Source organism: Lepidothrix coronata, unplaced genomic scaffold (genome assembly GCF_001604755.1).
Source record: "Lepidothrix coronata isolate B3197 unplaced genomic scaffold, Lepidothrix_coronata-1.0 Scaffold200, whole genome shotgun sequence".
Taxonomy (NCBI): domain Eukaryota; kingdom Metazoa; phylum Chordata; class Aves; order Passeriformes; family Pipridae; genus Lepidothrix; species Lepidothrix coronata.
Window position 1 is genome coordinate 617,161 of NW_016690380.1, and position 19,776 is coordinate 636,936.

A 19,776-nucleotide genomic window follows, 5' to 3' on the forward strand; every position below is an offset into this window, starting at 1 on the left:
TCACACCACTTGTGAAACCTGGTTTAAACTGTAATGATGATTTTACCTTCCGAAATTAGAGGATCTCCTGACTTAGTACATGGACCAGTCATCTTTTCCTCAGTCCAGCACTACCATGATAACTGTCTTTGTTTTTGAGAGATGATCCGTTCCTAGTCACAGCATGTTGCTCTCACTGATTGGAAAGCAGTCACACATCACCAAGCATTTATTCTGTTTACTGAGATGTAGCACCAAGGAGCAGCAATTCACACCTGCAGTGAAGTTGTTATACTTCCCATTTCTTTTCTTTATTCTATTTTTATCCTTCTCCATTTTTCCCGGTTCATTTTTCCTTTTTTTTTTTTTTTAATCTTCTCTACCTCTCCTTCTCTCACTGCTCTGATTGGTGTCAGTGTCCCCCCTGACACTTCTCTCAAACATGAGCTGAAGGATGAAGGGTCAGTGGTGCTTTCTCAGCTCTCACAGGAGCATCACCACGGCTGGAATTGATGACTCTGCTGTGGGACAGTCAGTGGAAATGCCTCCTGATATAGATGAAGTGCATATACAAATGTACCTGTATATATTCACATAGACCCAAATCACATCACAAGCTGTGAAACACAGTTACTGAGCTGAGAAACACAAACTCTTATGGGACATCACAGTGTCCTCCAAATTAAAATGTGTGAGTGGAGCCCAGTAAGGGACAACACCATGAACTAATCCTTCTCTCTGACTCACTGATTCATTCACAGAACCATCAAATCACAGAATATTTGAGACTGGTTTTCCAGAATATCTGTCCTAGACAGGACAAAAAACAGCTGGAAAACACTCAGGTGTCCAGAAAGAGACAAAGAGGCCAAGGAGAACAGCTCTCCAAGTCAGCACAAACTTTTGCATGAGCATTCCAGGATTGTTTTACTTTGCTTGTAAGGGCCATAACCTAATAAATAAATTGAGGACAGAAACATCCCACTTGCCCCATACTTATCACAAACCAAGCCCAGAGTTTGAAGATTACTGTTCTTACCTCTACAAGCATGATACTTACCAATATAGTGTCTCTCAAAGGCACAGGTGGGCATAGAAATGGAACTGCTAAAAAGATTTTAAAGTAGAAAGCAATGGAAACCTGAGTGGCAAGAAAATATTACATTTGAATTGAAAATATTACATACATAATGGATGTTTGTGTATGTAGGCTATTCAAATGTTTTTGATTTCTTATGCTGAAGATTAAAATTTCCATTAATATTCCACCTCTTCAGTTTTGCCGGGGGACTGTTAATTATATTTTTGAAATTGCAACCAAATAAAAACTTAACAAAAAAGAAATGACCAGATAACATAATAAGGAGCTCCCCCCGCCTTTCTTCTTCCTTGCAATCAGTGTGCACCCTTCTGTACAGTCCTTGGCTATAAACTTATCTGCATTAGTTTCTGCTCTCTTCATCTCCTCAGTGTATTTAGTGCTGAGCCGGAACAGCCCTTTCAAGGTTATTCTGAGCACTTCCACCAAATTCTGGTGCCCCAAAATGCCACTGGTGGTAGCAACTGTGAAGTCTCGGGAACAAAACCACAGAGATTATCTTGGATTTCCCCTGAACTTCCCTGGAGCCCCTCGCTCGGTGGTGAGAGGATTCTCTGACTAATGATGTGGTTCCACTCCAAAAACCAAGACACACAATTGCTTTTTAGGAAACGTTATTGATATTTTACTTCTAATGCTTTCTGTTTGTGAGGATGTTTGAGATCTACCATTTTCTGCAGTGCTTTACTTTGCCTGAGCATTCTGGAAGGTAGGAATATCCTGTCAAGGCTGATGCCCAAATCCAAGGCTCTGGCTGTTTTTAGAACAGTCTCTGGTGACAGTCCTGGCTCTGGTAGGAGCTGTCACAACTTCATGGTACTTGCTATGAATAAAAATATACATAAAAGTAGTGGACATAAATGTAGACCTCAAAGCACTACTGAACTTTCTTGATAGCATATTTCTGCAATCTTAATTGCAGTAAATTTTGCTGCACTGAAAGTAACTTCCAAGGGCCCACCTCTGCTTCCCTCATGTGAGCTTTAAATTGTGTTTTTATAATTAAGCTATAAATTTTAAAGCTATTTCAATTACGCTTTTTAATATGCCACAGGTTGTCCACTTGTCACAACTGGGGTTGGGTTGTCATAGATCATTTTCTCTGGTGTGCTGTGTGACAAAGAGCTGGTCACGTGGCAGAAAAGCCTTTCTAGGTGAATGGCATCTCTGGTTCTCTCTATAAAAATGTTAATAGTGAAATGAGAGAGTATCAGTGTAACCTGAGAAATATTCTGTTTTCTGAGATTGTTGTCATTGATAACATCAATAATAAGCTGTGGTGCTCATGGTCTCCACACTGAGGTGATACCACATGAAATTCCAGCTACAATATTAGCAATTTCCAAAGTAGGAGTTAAAGATCACTCACCAACAGACCAATGATGCCTCTGTTAGGAAAGCAGTGAACCTTTAGCATCTGTCCTAGTGACCACTGGACGTGTAGAAAACAGGATGTAAAACTGCCAGTCAGTATAAGGAAATCCTATAGTTAGAAATATGTGGTTGTTTTAAAGTAAATGGCCCTGGCTATGATGGGCATTACCTTGATTTTTGCTCTATCAAAAGGAAGTAAAATTTTGAGTCAAAATATGCAGAAATTACCCCGTGCCTTTAAAATGCTGGTGGGGGGGAGTTGCTTTGGTTTAGTAAGTGTGCAGGGATGAGTTTTCTGGGTCAGAAAAGACATGAACCTGTTCAACATGTTTTGAGTGCTCTGATTTTCTTTCTAGTTTAATGGTGGCTTGCAAAAACAAAGTTTTGGGGTTTTCTGACCATTTTATTTTATTATTATAAATAAGACTATAAAAAGGCTCTTTGAATTAGAGCTATTAGCTTAGACTTAGTGGTGCTGGGCTGTGGCTGTGGGACAGATGAGTGTGACAGAGGGGTTCCAGTTTTTGTGCACTCCATGGAATGGTGTTCAGGGACACCTGTGATACATCAGTTCCTCCAGTCTCAGCTTTATAGACAACTAAAATAATTTGCTGTTATGAATACCTCTGGAGAGTCACTGAGTGCTGCTCTGAATTAAATATCTTGAGCTAAGCAAACATAGAAAGACAACCCTAACTTAAAACTTAATTCAGCTCTGAACCTGTGGACTCAGGTCTCATGCTTCATTTAATTGAAGTATATATGTATTTAATCTTTGCTGGGAATGATTGCACAGCACATTCAGTATCTCTTTCTTCTGTTTCTCATGCACAGAAGCCTGCATGTGTTTTTTAATTATAATCCACAGTTAGATGTTATGGAAGCCAAGTCAGCATAAAATCCTTCTTGTAACTTCTGAGCTTTACTGAGGCAAAGCAAGTTGTAAATACAACATAAACAACCTTCCATCAGAGAGAGAATTAAATTAACAGTTTTTAATATTATGACATTTGGACCACTTCTTATAAATGTGTAAAAACGAAGTATAACACTCCAGAGAAAACAATAACTTCTGTTTCTGAGAGCACACATTTGCCCTTGCTGACTTGGGGTTAGAGACAGACACATTGGAGACTGGAAACTTGTTCTCAATATTTCATTGGCACATTCAGCCCCTTCCAGCCTGTTCCCCTCCCTTTACATCAATGTAGGGTAAATAGGCTCTGTTTTTTTGAATTGGCCTTGTGAGAGGTACTTTTCCCCAGTCAGCCTTGTTTTGTAGGGTTCATCTTTTCCTCCAGTTTCCACTTTAAGAGCCTATTTAAGTTCCTCCAGACACCTTTAAGAGCCAAGATGTTGTGAAGGACTTGGGCACATCTCATTAAAATCATGAATGCTCCCAGATTTTCCTTGAGAATGAATAGCTTCCAACAACACAGGAGTGATAAATCTCTGTTGTGTTGAGAACACCCAGCTGCAGAAACATTGACACCCATCCTTAGTCCTATCAAGGATGCTCATGCCATGTCCCTTGATCATTTTGCACTGTCTCTCTCTCTCATTATTTCTCTAAAGATGATTCCAGTGGTTGTTGGATTGGTTTTATTTGCCCTAAACTTGATAACCCAGTGTCCAGTTGACTGGTGGTGTTGCCTTCTTTTCTTTATGAACTTCTCACACTGTCACCCAGACAGTTTAGAATCCACCTACCTCATGTGGTAACTCCAAAGCAGATCTGCTAGATGGGGATATTTATCAAAATACCTCCCTCAGGCTCTGAGGGAGAAGAGAAGGCATTTCCTCCTTCATCATTTAATTTTTGAAGCAATATGAATCTGATTGAATGAAAGGCTCCAAATCCTAGTGCCAGGATATTGCAGGAGATGTCACTTTAGGCTGGATTACACACCTTGAAGTGCTTCCAAAAATCTTTATTTCTCCCCAGATTAAATCTGTTTTGTCATCAAGTGTACACACACAGGAATGTACTGTCATGAAAAGGCAGCCTCTGACCTAATCCAGAGCCTGGCTGTGGGATGGGGGGAGCAATTCCTCTGCCAGCCTATGCCCTGAAAAAAACCTGCAAAAAGCTGTTTTCCATGTATAAGTCAACAAGGGTCCTAAATCACAGAGTCACAGGATGTGCTGAATTGGAGGGGACCCACAAGGATCATCCAGTTCAACTCCTGGCCCTGCACAGGCCCATCCCCAAGAGTCACCCCCTGTGCCCCAGAGCATCATCCAAACCCTCCTGCAGCTCTGGCAGCCTTGGGGCTGTGCCCACTGCCCTGGGGAGCCTGGGCAGTGCCCAACCAGCCTCTGGGGGAAGAACCTTTTGCTGAGATCCACCCTGAGCCTGCCCTGACACAGCTCCAGCCATTCCCTGGCTTCTGTCCCTGGTCCCCCCAGAGCAGAGATGTGAGCCTTTGCCATAACTGTACCCAAAACACAAGGAAAATGGGATTGAGTTTCTCAAGGCCCAGAGCTGTTTGCAATACATGAGTTCAGAGAGCTCTGACAATTCAAGACGTTTCCTTAGAGGTCACAATCCCACCCATCCACCCCAGAACAGCTTTTCTTTGTTAAACTTTACTTGTATCTTTTATAATCCTTATTTGTCTGGAGCAAAAGTTACTTGTGTAGCCATAAATTCTGGCAATTTCCCCAACATCAGGCAGGTTTCATTAAATCACAGGATCACAGAATCAGCTGGGTTGGAAAAGACCTCTGAGATCATCGAGACCAACCTTTGACCCAACACCATCTTGTCACCCAGATCGTGGCACTGATGCCACATCCAGTCTGTCCTTAAACATATCCAGGGATGGGGACTCCACCCGTCCCTGAGCAGCCATTCCAAGGTCTGAGCACTCTCTCTATAAAAAATTTCTTCCTAATATCCAACCTAAACCTCCCCTGGCACAGCTGAAGACCCAGCCCTCTTGTCCTACTGGTGGTTCCTGGGAGAAGAGCCCGACCCCCACCTGGCTACACCCTCCTGGCAGGGAGTTGTAGAGAGTGAGGAAGTCTCCCCTGAGCCTCCTCCACTCCAGGCTGAGCCTCCCCCAGAATTTCCAGGTTTTCTTTAAAATACAGAGTGGAGAAGATGATGTGTCACAGTTTGGGTTTTCAAAGCATAACAGAGCGAGTACACTGACATCAAACCAGTGCAAGATTTTTGTGTCCCAAACCCAAGCCCAGACTGAACTGGGCAGCAGAGAGAGCCCCTCCAAGGAGGTGGTACCTGCTCCCTGGGTCTGGGATCCCGTGCAGCTCTGGCAGGGGCGGCAGCTGAGCCTGGGGGTGGTTGCTGTGGGGTGGCTTCTGTGGGTGCAGCCCCTGCCATGTCCCCATGGCACAAGTGCTCCTCCTGCCTGGAGATGGATCCCCAGGACACACTGATTGCTCCCGAAATGCTGGGAGTTAGATCCGTGCAGTGCCAGAGATGCCTCTTTTTGAATGGTTAGTCCTTGGTACCTGCTCATTATCAGCCTGCATTGTATTCCTGTCTTCAGTGAGAAGGATAAATAATTTCTAATCTCTGTGTTTGGACCAAGAAATTTAAATTTGAGCTTTCCTGTGAGCTTACAGTGTTTTAAATTCCATTCCTTGGCCTCAACTGCACAACATATTTACTGAGGCAAAAACAAAAGGATGATAATTTTCACTAGAGCACACCTGCAATAATGGCTCACAGCATTTAATTTCTCCCTTGGTTTCCTAGTAGACTTTGTTTTGACACCTGCAAACAACCTTTTCCAAATCAAAGAGAGCTTTTTCTCTCCATGTCATGCTGCCACCCAAGTTGAGCTGACAAAGTCCAACTAAGAAACAGAGCAATTATAAATACAGTTTCCTCTGGTGCTTGTGCTGTTTTTAGCTTTGCTGCTCTCCCAAGAAGAAACCTGTGCCTAATGTTTCCAGCTTAGCATGCAAAATTAATAAAATCTGACAATTATACTGAACAACATAAAATGCAAGTAAGGGTTCCTTTCTGATGTGATTGAACTTGAAGATATTAAATTGGCTCCTTATTCCTAAACTTTTTTTTTTTTTGGTTTAACAGAGCGATCATAAAATGTGTATCTGGAGTGATAAATGATAATTGGCTCTAGGCAGCCTTTTCTCACAGAGACAAAAGAACAGTTATTATTGCTGTACTTCTTTCAATAAATACACTTGTAAGCTGGGACTCAGCTGGGCTGCCCTGGGAAGAGACACACTGTCGAGAGGAACATAAAAGAGATCGAATTTATAAGTGGGCATGTAGACACAGGGAAAGGGCATTTTAGATATTAAGAAGGTGTTATCTGTGCTCACACAGTGCCGAGATAGACTGTGAGTCTCAGTGAAGTCACTGTTCCTGCCCTTGGCCTGCATTTCTCCTGCCATCAGCAGTCACTGAGGAATCCCCACTACGACGAGCACTCGCAGGAACAGCTTTCCTAAACCCTTGGGAATTTAGGAATCAAGGAATATGCTGAGCTGACTGTGAACCTATTCCAAGCATTTTGGAGGCCCTGCACACAGGAGTAACCAGGCCAGAGATTCACTGCAGGAACTGTGCACTGTCCCTTCCAGCTTTATCTGTACCTGAGCCACAGCCAAGAGTGGCCAGAACCTGGAAAAGGGGTTGGTTCCCCTTCAAATCAAAATCAAGTTGCATCTTTTTAGGCAGCCCACAGGTTTTGATTGAGTTACACAGGAAATGCCCCACCAAGGTGAGAGTGGATGTGGCATCAGTGCCATGGTCTAGGAACCATGGCGGGGTTGGATTGAGGGTTGGACTTGATGATCTCAGAGGTCTTTTCCAACCCAGTTGATTCTATGATTGTGTGATTCTATGATTCTATGATTCTAAGTTCATGTCCTGAGTCTTCTGGAAGAGTTTGGTCTGACCAACAGGCCTTGGATGATCCTCAAGGCATAACATGTGTGTGCAGCCACGAGGCACCACTGGGCATGAGGAGACCCAGGGACAGCAAGAGCTGCACTGACATGAGCACGTGTGGTTTTGGGTGGTCTTTGTAACCAAGTAGTGGTTGGTTTTGTTCGTGTCAGTGTTCACTTTTCTGCATGGCATGAAGCATCTACAGAATGTGTAGTAAAAACTAACCACCATTGACATGAAATGATTAAGAACAAAAATAACAGCAAAACAAAAATTAAAATATACAGAAATATTGTATGGCCACTTAAGCCATAAGGAACAACCCTCATTCAAACCCTCATTCAGAAAAAGCATGAACATTTATTTGAGAAAAAAGGAAGGGAAGAAAAGGGAAGAAAAATCTCAAATGTTTGATAAAACTTGAATCATGTTAAACAAATTGTTTATCTCCAACCAGCTCTGTGCCTGACTACAAGGGCCAAGGCCAAATAAGCAGAGCTGAATCATCTGGAAGGATCAGTTTGAACCTATTTGTGAGCCAACAGACCTACAGGTACTATTAAATAAAGGAGACAACAAAAGATTGGAAAGTAAATGAGGACAGAAAGGCAAGTGAACTGCCTGGGTTTGTCTGATGGATAGCTGGCTTATTTTTAAGATAACTGCCTTATTTTGTATCAGTGCACTCATTGTACTCCAATGTAGAATGGCTGAGTTATTAAGAAAAGCAACATTTGGCTTATCCAGAGTATTTTTTTAGGTAAGCACAAATGAAAACTTTCTGATTATAAAAAGAACTTGGAATTTCTTTTGCCTGTTACATCATCCTGTTCCTTTTTTGGTGTTCCTTAAAATACGATTTTTCAATAAGTTTTTCCTTGTAAACTACCATCATGAACTTTTACAATGTTAGGCACAATAAATTACTTCATAATGTCATTTATTAGCACCAGTCTAATAGCTGCCAATGATCATAACATGCTTATTTTTGACTACTGGGACCCCATCTGTTATCACACTCTAGACTTAAATGAAAATTATACAGTGCATTACTGAGCAAGTCTTTTTGCACATGGGACGTGCTAGGAATATTTATATACTTAATTTATTTTTTTTAATCAAACAGCTTTCATTGAGGGAAAAAATTTTTTCCAGTAATATGAAAATACTATTTTGTTTTATTTTATTCTCCTGGTATTCAATATTCTTACTAAGCTTGGATTTGTTCCTGAGTGGTAGGCTGATGATTAACCATGTTCTGTGCATCCTGGTTCTGTCAATGTCTGTGCTGCAATTTGATCAATGTTCTCTTTCCTTCTTTAAAAAAAAAAAAAAAAAAAAGAGAAAAAGTAGATGGTTTTTAACAGATATTTGAAGGCCCATTTTTAATTCTGCAGATGGAGGTGACACCTCTGACCTGATTATTCCTACACTATTTACAGGGTTTTTTCCCCCAATCTCTGAATTTCTGTGTGGATTGAAAAGGAAGCCTCCTGTCAAATCTTGATTTCCTGTTTATTCTGAGAGCTTTTGAGGGAGGCAGCTCTGTAAGTGCCTGTGGAGATTGTGCCTGCACATCCTGTGTCCATGAAAAACTTCTTATGGGGCAGGAATGGATTGTCCAAAGGAGGGACACGGAGATGGGGAAGGGCCTTGATCTGAAGCTGTGTGAGGACACTGAGGGCACTTGGTGTGTTCAGCTGGAGCAGAGGAGACTGAGGGGAGACCTCAGTGCAGTTCCAATTCCTGGGCAGGGCAGAGGAGGGGCAGGGACTGAGCTCTGCTCTGGGGGGACCAGGGACAGCAGCCAGGGAATGGCTGGAGCTGTGTCAGGGCAGGCTCAGGTTGGATCTCAGCAAAAGGTTCTTCCCCCAGAGGCTGGTTGGGCACTGCCCAGGCTCCCCAGGGCAGTGGGCACAGCCCCAAGGCTGCCAGAGCTGCAGGAGGGTTTGGATGATGCTCTGGGGCACAGGGGGTGACTCTTGGGGATGGGCCTGTGCAGGGCCAGGAGTTGGACTGGATGGTCCTTGTTCTTCCAGTTCAGCACATCCTGTGACTCTGTGAGGGTCAGAGCTTTGGTGACTTACCTGGTTGCCCCACGTCCTCTTCCATTCTGTCCATGTCCTCTCAGAGGCTCTGCTCAACTTTGCTTAAGGGTTCTTAGAGCAAACATTTGCCTGCTGGAAGCAGCCTTTTAAGTAAAGCTCCAAAACTCTGACAAAACAAGAGCATCTCCTTTTAGTGCTGATCTGCAGCATTACTTACTTAAGTGTTAAACGTTTCCCAGGCTTGTGTAGGTTATTGCTATAATGTGTGCACATCAACAGATCTATTCTGGCACATCCCAGCTCTCAGTGTCAGGGGAATATTGTGCTTACTATGGATGTGTTCTTTTAAAGAAACTATTGCTAGCTCTTCTCAATTGCCAGTGATTTGGTAGAGGAATGTATTGTGGAAGAGAGGCCTGAAATTGGTCCTGAAAGAGTAAAAAAAGAAGATAAATTTTGAGTCATGTGTTGTATACGAGCAGGTAACTACAGTTGGGCCTTGAATTGGATATTTGGAAACTGGATACTGGATAATTTTTAGCTCCTGCTTAGGCATGCAAATGAAGATTCCTAAACTTCAGTTGAGAGCAGGACCTGGAAGCTCCATATCTGTTTGTTTTGTTGTTGGATGGTGGTTCAACAACTTCTGAAAACATGGCTGCTTATGTAGCATCTGAATGGGTATTTTAAAATCCCTTCTCGTACATTTGATTTTAAAATACAGAATAATGACAGGATGGGTGTTTTGGTGCTGCACACTATATGACATTATGACTTTGGAAATGGTTGTGTGGAAAATTTTTGTGGTACTAGAGGAAAATTTGGAGATGGTGGCAATCTGCACTCTCAGAGACCTCTGCCATGTTCAACTGGTTTTATAAACCTCTGCCAAAACACATCTTTACCAGCTGTCTTCCAGCTGTCTTGGAGCTGGCAGCTTGCTGGAGGTGACCTAAGATGTTGTTGACTCACCTTGTTTGGGGGCAGTGTGTATGTTCAAACCAGGATGTGCCTATTGGCCCGAATTTTCTTTTATGTTCAGTTTTAATTAACCTCTTATCACATATTTAAAGACCTATAGGCATGAGCTATGGTTATAATTTTATTTTTTCAAGGAAAACATCAGTGTGGAGCCAGTGCACAGACCTAAGAGCTGTTGTGTGTCCCTCTGATGCAGGTCAACCCTTCAGTGCACAGCTTTTGAAAGCCCTCTTTTGAGAAGGGTTGACAAAATGGGCTCTCTGAGGCACTTGAAAGATTCCAGTATCATTTTATCTGAAACAAGGACATAAAAAGCAGCTGGGAATAAAATATAGCTGAACAGATGAGATATACAGTCTGTTTTCTTCTAAGTAAAAATAGATTACTGTTCATTTTGAGACTATGATGCAATAAGAGTTCACTTGCAGTGTAACCGTGGTTTATGCTCCAGAAGAGGTGCAGAGATGAGAGAGCTGCAGTCACTCCCCTCCTTTGCCATCCTGGTCCCAAGAGGTGTCAGGGGAAAGAGCAGAGCATGTGCCAGGACATCATGTAGATTCTTTTTTAGTGATTATCAAGATTTCCTCGTGCAGCAGACCTTATATCATGAAATACATATATATTCCTAATTCTCAAAGAAGAACACAAACCACCCCTGCAGAGATCATATTAAAAACGACAACTAAAAATTCCAGGAAGTAGAAATTTTTTGGCTGTTTCCCTCCACTCACCTCATGTTAGGATCAGCAGATATTTTTTTGCAGTTTTGGTGAACGTTTACAGTTCTATAAGGTAGGTGAACACATTAGTGAGTTTTCTGGACTTGCAGCCATAAATTATTTGTGAGTCCTGTAAATATCTTTGTTGGCCAAGGAATGCTGCCAAGTGAACATTGGGCAGCTCTTTGGAAACACCTTGGATGGAAACAGAAACCAAACTGCTGGAAAGGCTGCTTTGGTTTGGAGTCTTTTCTCTTTGATTTCCTTTTTTCTTCACTTCCCACCTTTTCCTCTTTTTTTCCTGCTTTCTTTTCCTTTTCCCCACTTTTTTTCCTTTTTCCTGCTTTTTTTCTTTTCCTGCTTTTTTTCCTTTTTTCCTTTTTTCTTTTCCTGCTTTTTACCTTTTCCCTCTTTTTCCTTTTCCCTTTTTCCTTTTCTCCTTTTGTCTTTTCTTCTCTTTTTCCCTCCATATTTTCTTTTTCCCATTTTTCTCTTTTCCCTCTTTTTTCCCCCTTTTCCCTCTTTTTTTTTTTTACTTTTTCCCTATTTTTTCACTTTTACTCTTTTCCCCCCATTTCCTCTTTTCCCCCTTTTCCTTCTTTTTTCCTTTTCCCTCTTTTTTCCCTTTCCTCCTCTTTTTTCCTTTCCCCCCCTTTTCCCCTTTTCCCTCTTTTTTCCTTTTCCCCTTTCCCCCTCTTTATTTTTCGTTTCCCCTCTTTATTTTGCTTTTCCTCTCTTTTTTCCTTTCTCCTCTTTATTTTCCTCTCTTTTTTCCTTTCCCCTCTTTATTTTCCTTTCCCCCTCTTTATTTTCCTTTCCCCCTCTTTATTTTCCTTTCCCCCTCTTTATTTTCCTTTTCCCATCTTTTTTTTTCCTTTTCCCATCTTTTTTTTCCCTTTCCTCTTCCCTTCTTTTTTCCTTTTCTTTTGTGTTTTGTTTCCTTTTTCTCGTAAGACCCCAAAACTAAATCTTCTCCTCCCTGGCCAGGGTGTCTTTGACACCCATTCTAAAGTCACCATTTACAGCAGGAAGACAAATTTCATTTTGGGAAGTCACAAACTGTCCTTCACCTCCCTGAGCCATCCCTGAAATAACTAAATTTAGGCCCATCCCTTCCCCCAGCGTTGCCTGAGGCTCTGGGTGTCCCTGTCCTTTGCTCCCCCGCTTTTCCCGGATCCGTGTCTCCCACAGGAGGGGGGATGAGAAGCTGGAGAGCTCAGCAGCAGGTGGACACAGCTCTTCCAGCAGAGCCTGGGAATCCCACCCTGCCAGCAAAGTCGTGTTTTAGGAGAGGAGGGCCAATATTTTCCAAATACCTTTTGTCTATAAAGGTGTGTTGCAAATTCCACAGCTTTCTCTGGATTTTCATTCCTGTCTTTTTGGAGTTGCAGAAGAATAAAATGCCAGTAAGGAACACCACAGAAATTAAGAACCTTCCAGAGAACAGAAAACTTCAGAGGAGTCAATCAGGAGACATATGCAGGCAGTTTTATGAAAGTAAGATTCATACCTTCAATTTGTTCACCATTTTGCTGTTCTAGGTTTCATTCACAAACTACTTCTTGAGCAAGAATCTTAATTTAAATTTAAAAGTTATAGAAGTTATAAAAATTATGGTGTAATGTAGATAGAAAAGTTTCTATTTCAGTCTTTTTCTGTGTAACAAACTACCACCTAGAAACATGTGAAGTGACAGAAAACAGCTTTATTTTTCCAGGGAACCACAAAAATGACTAACCAGCAGGACAGTTAATATTATGGGTTGCAGTTGGATATTGTGATACTAAGCAGAGAACATGGCAATAACTTTTGAGGATGTCCAACCTCTCTGTGGAGAGTACACTTTATACCCTTGTATATTTTTTGTAGAGTTTATTGCTTCACTGTTATTCTGCTGGAGAGTTCAAATCAATCTGTGATGAAATTCATTCAACCGAAGGAAGTTCTGAGAGGATAATGAAGAATGAAACATTTCTTAATGATACATTTCTTCAGCTTCAACTCAACAATTGGACTTTGTATTTCACTAGCTGAGAATATATAAAAGGAGAATAACTTTGGTCACAAAACCCAGCGTGTATGTTTTTGAACTACATTTATGCTTGGGGGCAAAACCAAAATTGTTTGAGCTGGGTTTTGGAACTGTATTACAAACACAGTAAAGAGTTTGTGTGGGGAGTAAGAGATTCACGATGGGAGTAAGAAATTCACAATGCAGTGCTGTAAATCAAATTATCTTGGTGTTTAATTGCTCTTTGCATCGTTGTTGGCTCTTAATTCCTACAGACATGGTTGGCATTGCTCCAAGTCTGTTTATAATGCTGTGAGAAAACGAAGGGTGCAACAAAACCAACACCATTTGTTGCACTTCAGAGTCTAGGAGGGTGGGGGTAATGGAGTGGTGAGTTTGGACTTGCTTTCATCCATTCTTTCTGTCACCTTCTCAAGCCTTTCTACTCTTGGAATATCTCTGTCTATAGTTGTCATAAAGACTTAAAAGAAAATGGCAGATTTCTTCACAGTATTAAAGTCTAACAAATGTTACCCTGAAATGTTTGGTGTAATGAATGTTTTAATTAAGTGATTTTTGAAGTTATATTGATGAAATTCGAATAGAGAGACTATTTCTTGGAGAAAAGTGAGTTGCTGAGGCAACAGAGGGTATAATGAAGTGAGTTTCTGTGATTTCATTAATGGTTCCCTTGATTAAAAGAATAGAATACCAACTTTGTTTAAATTTTGCGGTTTTCTCTAATGAACACCCAGATGAAACCAGACCAGTATGTTGCATATCCTCTCCCAGTTCAATTGCAGTCCTTTCAGGTGACATCATATGGTCTCTGCTTTCAAGTGGAGAGCCCTCCACTGCTCACCCAGAAGCTCCAGGCTGTGCAGACCTCCCAGGGTCATCCAGCTGTGTTTATTTAGACCAAAAGGTTGCTCTCTGACAATCCTGGAGGTGTGAAGCTGCAGAGGTTCTCTCCTCATTTCTAATTTTCTTAAGGCTGTTTTCCATTTTCGCTTCCAGTGCTTCACGTTGGACGTGTGCAGCCTGGCAGGATGAGGAGCAGAAATGGCAGATCCATCCACTCTGCAAAGTTCATGGCAGGTTTTTCTCAAGTTTTTGATGGTTTGAGTCGGCTTTTCTGGTTCTGTACCAGTTCTTCCACCATCTGTGCAATTCCCATTAATAGTTGTGAGTGATTTGTGTGTCTAATTCTTCATGCAGAGTGTTGAAAATCTACCCTAAAGCTATGAAAAAATAATGGGAAAAGCATGTATAATTGAAAATAGTCTTAATCACTGGAATGTTGAAATCCACATGGTTTGGACAACTTGAAAGTTTTCTTGTTTTACAAAAGCTGAATTGAACAGTGCTGTCATTTTCTTTAAATGCATTCTTTTGAATAAAATATCAACTCCTGGTGCCAGCAGCAAGCTTCTAAACATGTTCAAGATGACATGATTGATAACAAGAATGCTCTCCTCAAGATGTTTCTAATTTCATCTCTCTGTATCAGGAATGTTAAACTTCCAACGTCGTGTAATGACAAATATTTAAATCAAAGATTAGGGGTTTTTTGAGGCTGAATGGTAACTGGAACTGAATGGAAATCTGGAAGCAAATTCCTGGCTCCAGAATGTGGGTAAATTCTAGAAACTGCCTCTTGAGTACAAATCATTTCTCTCTCAATACTGCAGTGGTAGGCACATTTCCAACTTCAATGAATTGACTCTGTTCATTTAAGTGAGGGTCTTTCCAGTTTGACTGTGAAAGCATATAATTTCAGGTCCTAATGGATTTATTAAATTTATATTTATATAATAGTCCATGCATTTTTCACCAGATCTGAGGCAGATATCTTTCTTTTACTTGGGTGCTGGTCAAATCTAGTTGCTATCTAGTTGAGAACTAGAATTAAATAGTAATAAATATTCTGTCTCTAACTCCAAACCCCAAAATTAAATAAGAAATGTTGGCTTTTGTGGCTTCTTGATAAGTCTGTACCCCAGATCTTTCAGTTTTTGAAACCTTTAATGGCCAGCATCTGATTTGAGATGAGAATCCTCCTCCAGTTTGGACACTTTGGCCATCTCTGATGCAATGGCAGAATGTCAATCATGTCTAGGCCAGCAATGGTTCTTTTCCACCTGTAGGGAGCCTGTGCCCAGGAAATGTCACATTTGTCAAGGAAAGAAGCCATGTGGAGGCAGCCTGTGGAGACAAAGGTAGCCTAAACCACCTAGCCCAGTTTTGGGAACCAGCCTAAGAACGCTGATTTTGTAATTTGGAGTCAGAATCATCTTGAAGTGTGAAACGTTGATTTGATCTTTTCATAAAAGATCTGAATTTCTTAATTAGACCAACTCCCAATTGTTCTTGCCTGCTCCCAGTAGAGAGTTGGTTTTTTTTTATTTTTCCATCTGAAAAAGGTGATCTCTCAGAGGGTTGAGGCAGATACACGTTTGAAGGTCAATGCCATTTCTCATCTGGTGCTCTCCAGCTGGCAATCTCCACCTGTACATCCCTGAATTAACATCGTGCCTTTAAAACAATTAAATTTCAGGAACAATATGTGCCTGATTAACGATAGTGGAACTTGGTATGGGAAAGGACAATCTTCCCAATTTTAATTTAAAATGTGTCAAACTACATGACATGGTATTATGTTACTGTATATCAGTGCCAGACAATGACATTATTGTAAATAGTATTAACTGGCTGGCTTAGGGAAAACCAAGCAAATTTACAGTTGCTGTATCAAATTATAGCTCAGATTCCTGCTTCAAATTATAGTCTTGTCAGAAAACATGGCAAAATAAGAAGAGTGAAATGCTCATTAGTTTGAGAGAAAATGGAAGCGGTTCCCTGGCTATTTAACAAGTCCCAATTTGGGTCATACTCTGAAATCATCCTACTGGTATCTCATAGAAGACTTTCACTGGTTTCAGGAAGAGGAAAAAAGCCTTTTGGGTCCATCAGACACCAAATTCCTTGCAACTTTTCAGTTCAGTCACAAAGTATCTCCAAGGGGAAGAGCGTGTTACCCAGGATCCCTGACCCCTCTGTGCAGGATGTCATGCACAGAACTGGAAGGAGGAGCAGGGCAGCTCTTGCTCTGACATTTGGGAGCAGGGCCAAGTGTGGTATTTATGATTCAGGGCCTGGGCTGTACGTGGAATCAGGCTCCAGCCTGCTGAAGGGAATCTGCTGAGCCATTTATTTCAAAAACTAACAGGTTTTTCAGTCCTCCTTTCCAGCTGTTGAGAGTTAACCCTCTTAAAATTCCTGCTAGTAAAGCCCATAAACAAAATGTAAAATCTGACTAGAAAAAAAACAACCAAGTCCCTCTTCTGGAAGAAAAAAAATTCTCTTGTAAGTCCCTCCTTTAAAATGTATCTTAACTGCCTGCAGTGGGTCTCCTGTCCATCTTGCAGCCATTACTCTTGGACTTTTCACCTCAAGCAGTTCCTCCCTGTTCTTGTTTTGTTGTTATATTTCCATTCCCCTGCTGTATCTCCTCTGTGCAGGATCATTTTCCACTGCCCACTCCTGCAAGTGTGATGCCTCACCCCCTCAGCTTGTGTAAATTAGATTAACTCTCCTCTGGCTGGGAGTGAATCAATGGGGCTGCCACTGATTTACACCAGCTCAGGATCTATCCTGGTGCTGTTAATCGTTGTTCCAGCCCCTCTCCAATAATCAATGGCATGTCTGGACTGTACTGAGCCTTGGGCTGAGCTCCAGTCTCAGGAGAAATTCTGGTCTTGGTTATGTTGGTTGAATTTATTTTAAAGTGAGAGTCCCGTGTGAGTACCTGGGGCACGGCTTGGGCTTCCCTCACCTGAATACAAAGAGTAATGGTCCTAAAAACAGACAAATATCTGTGTGTCCCTTGGAGGTTTTGGCTCTCAGGAGTGTCCATTACCATCCCCTTCGAATCCACAGAGCCACGGAGAGAATTATTGAGAAGATAAATAAAATGAAAGATGGATTCACAAAGGGAAGTGAGTTGAGAGTTAACTGGGTTTTAATTACTGCCAGATTGCATCTAGTTTTCAAATGCTTTCTGGAGGAGGGTGCTCAGATTTCCCATCTCCAGCTGGGTTTGGGTTTCCAAATCTCTGTCAAACTAAGCCCGTTTCCTTGGTAACTATCTCCCTCTCCCACCTATGTATGAGGACAATTCCTTCTTGCTGCTGAGCAGAGATGGTGGATCCAAAAGAGCAGGGATAAGGTGAGTCTGCACAGAGCCCTCACTCCAGTCCCATGGTGGGGTCTCAGTGGATCGTGTAAGGGTGGCACAGTTGGGTGAGGACACGAAGATGTTGCAGCCAGCCCTGCTTTCCTCCACACTCGATGTCTTTGCTCCATCTGGGTGCAGTTTTACATATCAACAGTTGCAATGACGAATGGAAAATGTGGCTTACGCGTGTGGATGCTTGGGAAGTTTGGGGGTTTTTTCTCTTCTCAAGATGTTTTCCTTTCCCATTTGATTGAGTTTGACTAGTCCCTAAATCTATGTCTAGAGTCAGTTGTTGGATTGAGGTTAGTGGCCAAGTTCAAGATCTTTGAGACCAAAATCATAATTTAGAACTAATATTCTGTCATTGATTTCTTCTTCGGTGTTCTAAAAAAAAAAAAAATCAGATTTCTTCAAAGTTTTCACAGTCATCCCTTGGGATTTTTCTATATTACTGCTTTATATTGTAGACAAATTTGAGACCACTGGAATCTGTCCATCTTGGTAGAAATTATTATTTTATTTCTTCTATTATAAAAGACCTTTTTTCTGTCAAGTCCTTTTTTATCTCTACTGTTGAAGCTGTGCTTTACTGGCTGTGTTTGTGCTATATGGTGATATATGTGATATACCCTGAGCCTCAGTGAGCAGCTTTTGAACAGTCTGAGGATTCCATCCCCTTAGACACTCTCCTTCCTTGGTTTACATTACATGATGGAGCTGACACTTCAATTATAATTTTTGTCAAATACTAATAGACTGTTCAAACACGAGGAAGCCTAAAAACTAATTCTCTCCTTCCTTGTCCCAGTTATTCATCAACAAAATGGTTTGCTTTTTCACTGAATTGATTTTCTATTGCTTTTTAAAACCTGGGACCACAGTAACTATTTGTGATAGTTACAGATACTGCATCAATTGTGCCCTGTAATTGCTTCGTCCCTCCTTCACACACCTTTCCTCACCTGTTCTCTTTAGCTGAGCTGGGGTTGAAGGTGAGCTGTGACTGGTGCATCTCCCAGATGGAGATTGGCCATTTCTCTCCAAGGGTTCCCATTTCCTCTTGATTTTGGACCGTTCCTGAGAGCTCCAGTCGAGGCCCCTGTGCTGCTGATGGGTTTGTCAGCATTTTCAGTGCTCAGTTTGGTCTCTGCCTGGGAGAACATTCAGCTGTGGTTGGTGAGGGTGGCTGGTGGAGCTCAGACCTTCAAAGCTCAGCCTCAAAACTTGCAGCTGCTTTTTTTCTGAGGTGATCTAAGTGTTGTATCTATAGACTGAGACAACCTGTAATCCAAAGAACCATGGAGAGAGTAAACAGGAGGCTAATGATACCTCCAGTGAACACATAATGTTTACTCTGACTTTTATAAAGAGGTAATTTGCAAGGCTGCAGATAATCCCACTATACTTTGTCATTTAAATGTCACCAGAATGGATGCTGACATGCAGCTGATTAGCAGCAAACTTTGGTGGCAAATTAATTAGTATTTAATCCAGAGGCTCTATTAAGACGTGATATGATAAAAATCCTTTTTTTTTCAGTAGTCATTCAATTAAAATGCACAAATGATCTCGACCATCTTCTGAGTTTCACATATTTTACTTAAAAGCCTAATAACTATGTCTCACTTCTCTAAAAGTTGGCACACACACAACAGACTCCCAAGATACAACTTGGATTAATGTGAAGTGCTTCTGATAAAAGAGCAATTGTACATCTTTTAAAGAATAAATAATGCCAATAAATATGGCTTAGATGAGTGTTATTTTAGCATCTTTTGTATACAGTTTGTATTCCTTCCTCTTCCCTCCTTTTGCTAAGTGCCCCATGTAGTTTTGAGACTATCATTTATCTTTCAACACCTCTTTGTTTCTTTTCTGAAATCAATGACTTAAAAGAAGGTGACTTAAAAAAAAAAGGTTTGTGTTCCTGGATGGAATTCTGTGTAAATAATTTATCTTCTTGCAGTGGTTTTTGGTTCTTTTCTCAATATTCTTTCATCTACTTCTTTCTTATTGGAGCCCATAATGATATTCTCTGCTGCAGATAAGAGTTACTCTGCTACAAGTTCTCTGTTAGAGCAGTTGTGCTTTTCTGGTGAGAATATTAATGCAGAGTTCTTGTGACAGTGGCCACTATTCAACAAGAAAGGACCCAGAATTTATTTGGTGGAGGAGAGAACCCATAGCCTGCAGGCAAGAGAGCTGTATTGTATTAAATTCTATTAGAGCCTTTCTTTAAATTATTCAAAGATATATTCGTGACTCTCTTTTTTTATTTCTTCAGTGGAACCCCATGTGTTAATGTCCACAATCAGATGTGTGTATGTTTTCTCACCAGCTAGATTTGAAAAAACTGTGCTCTTCCCTTTCCAGTTTTTCCCCAGCAGTTTCCTTCCCTCTGAGGAAGGCTTTGAACATCTCACCTTTGCTCAGGACT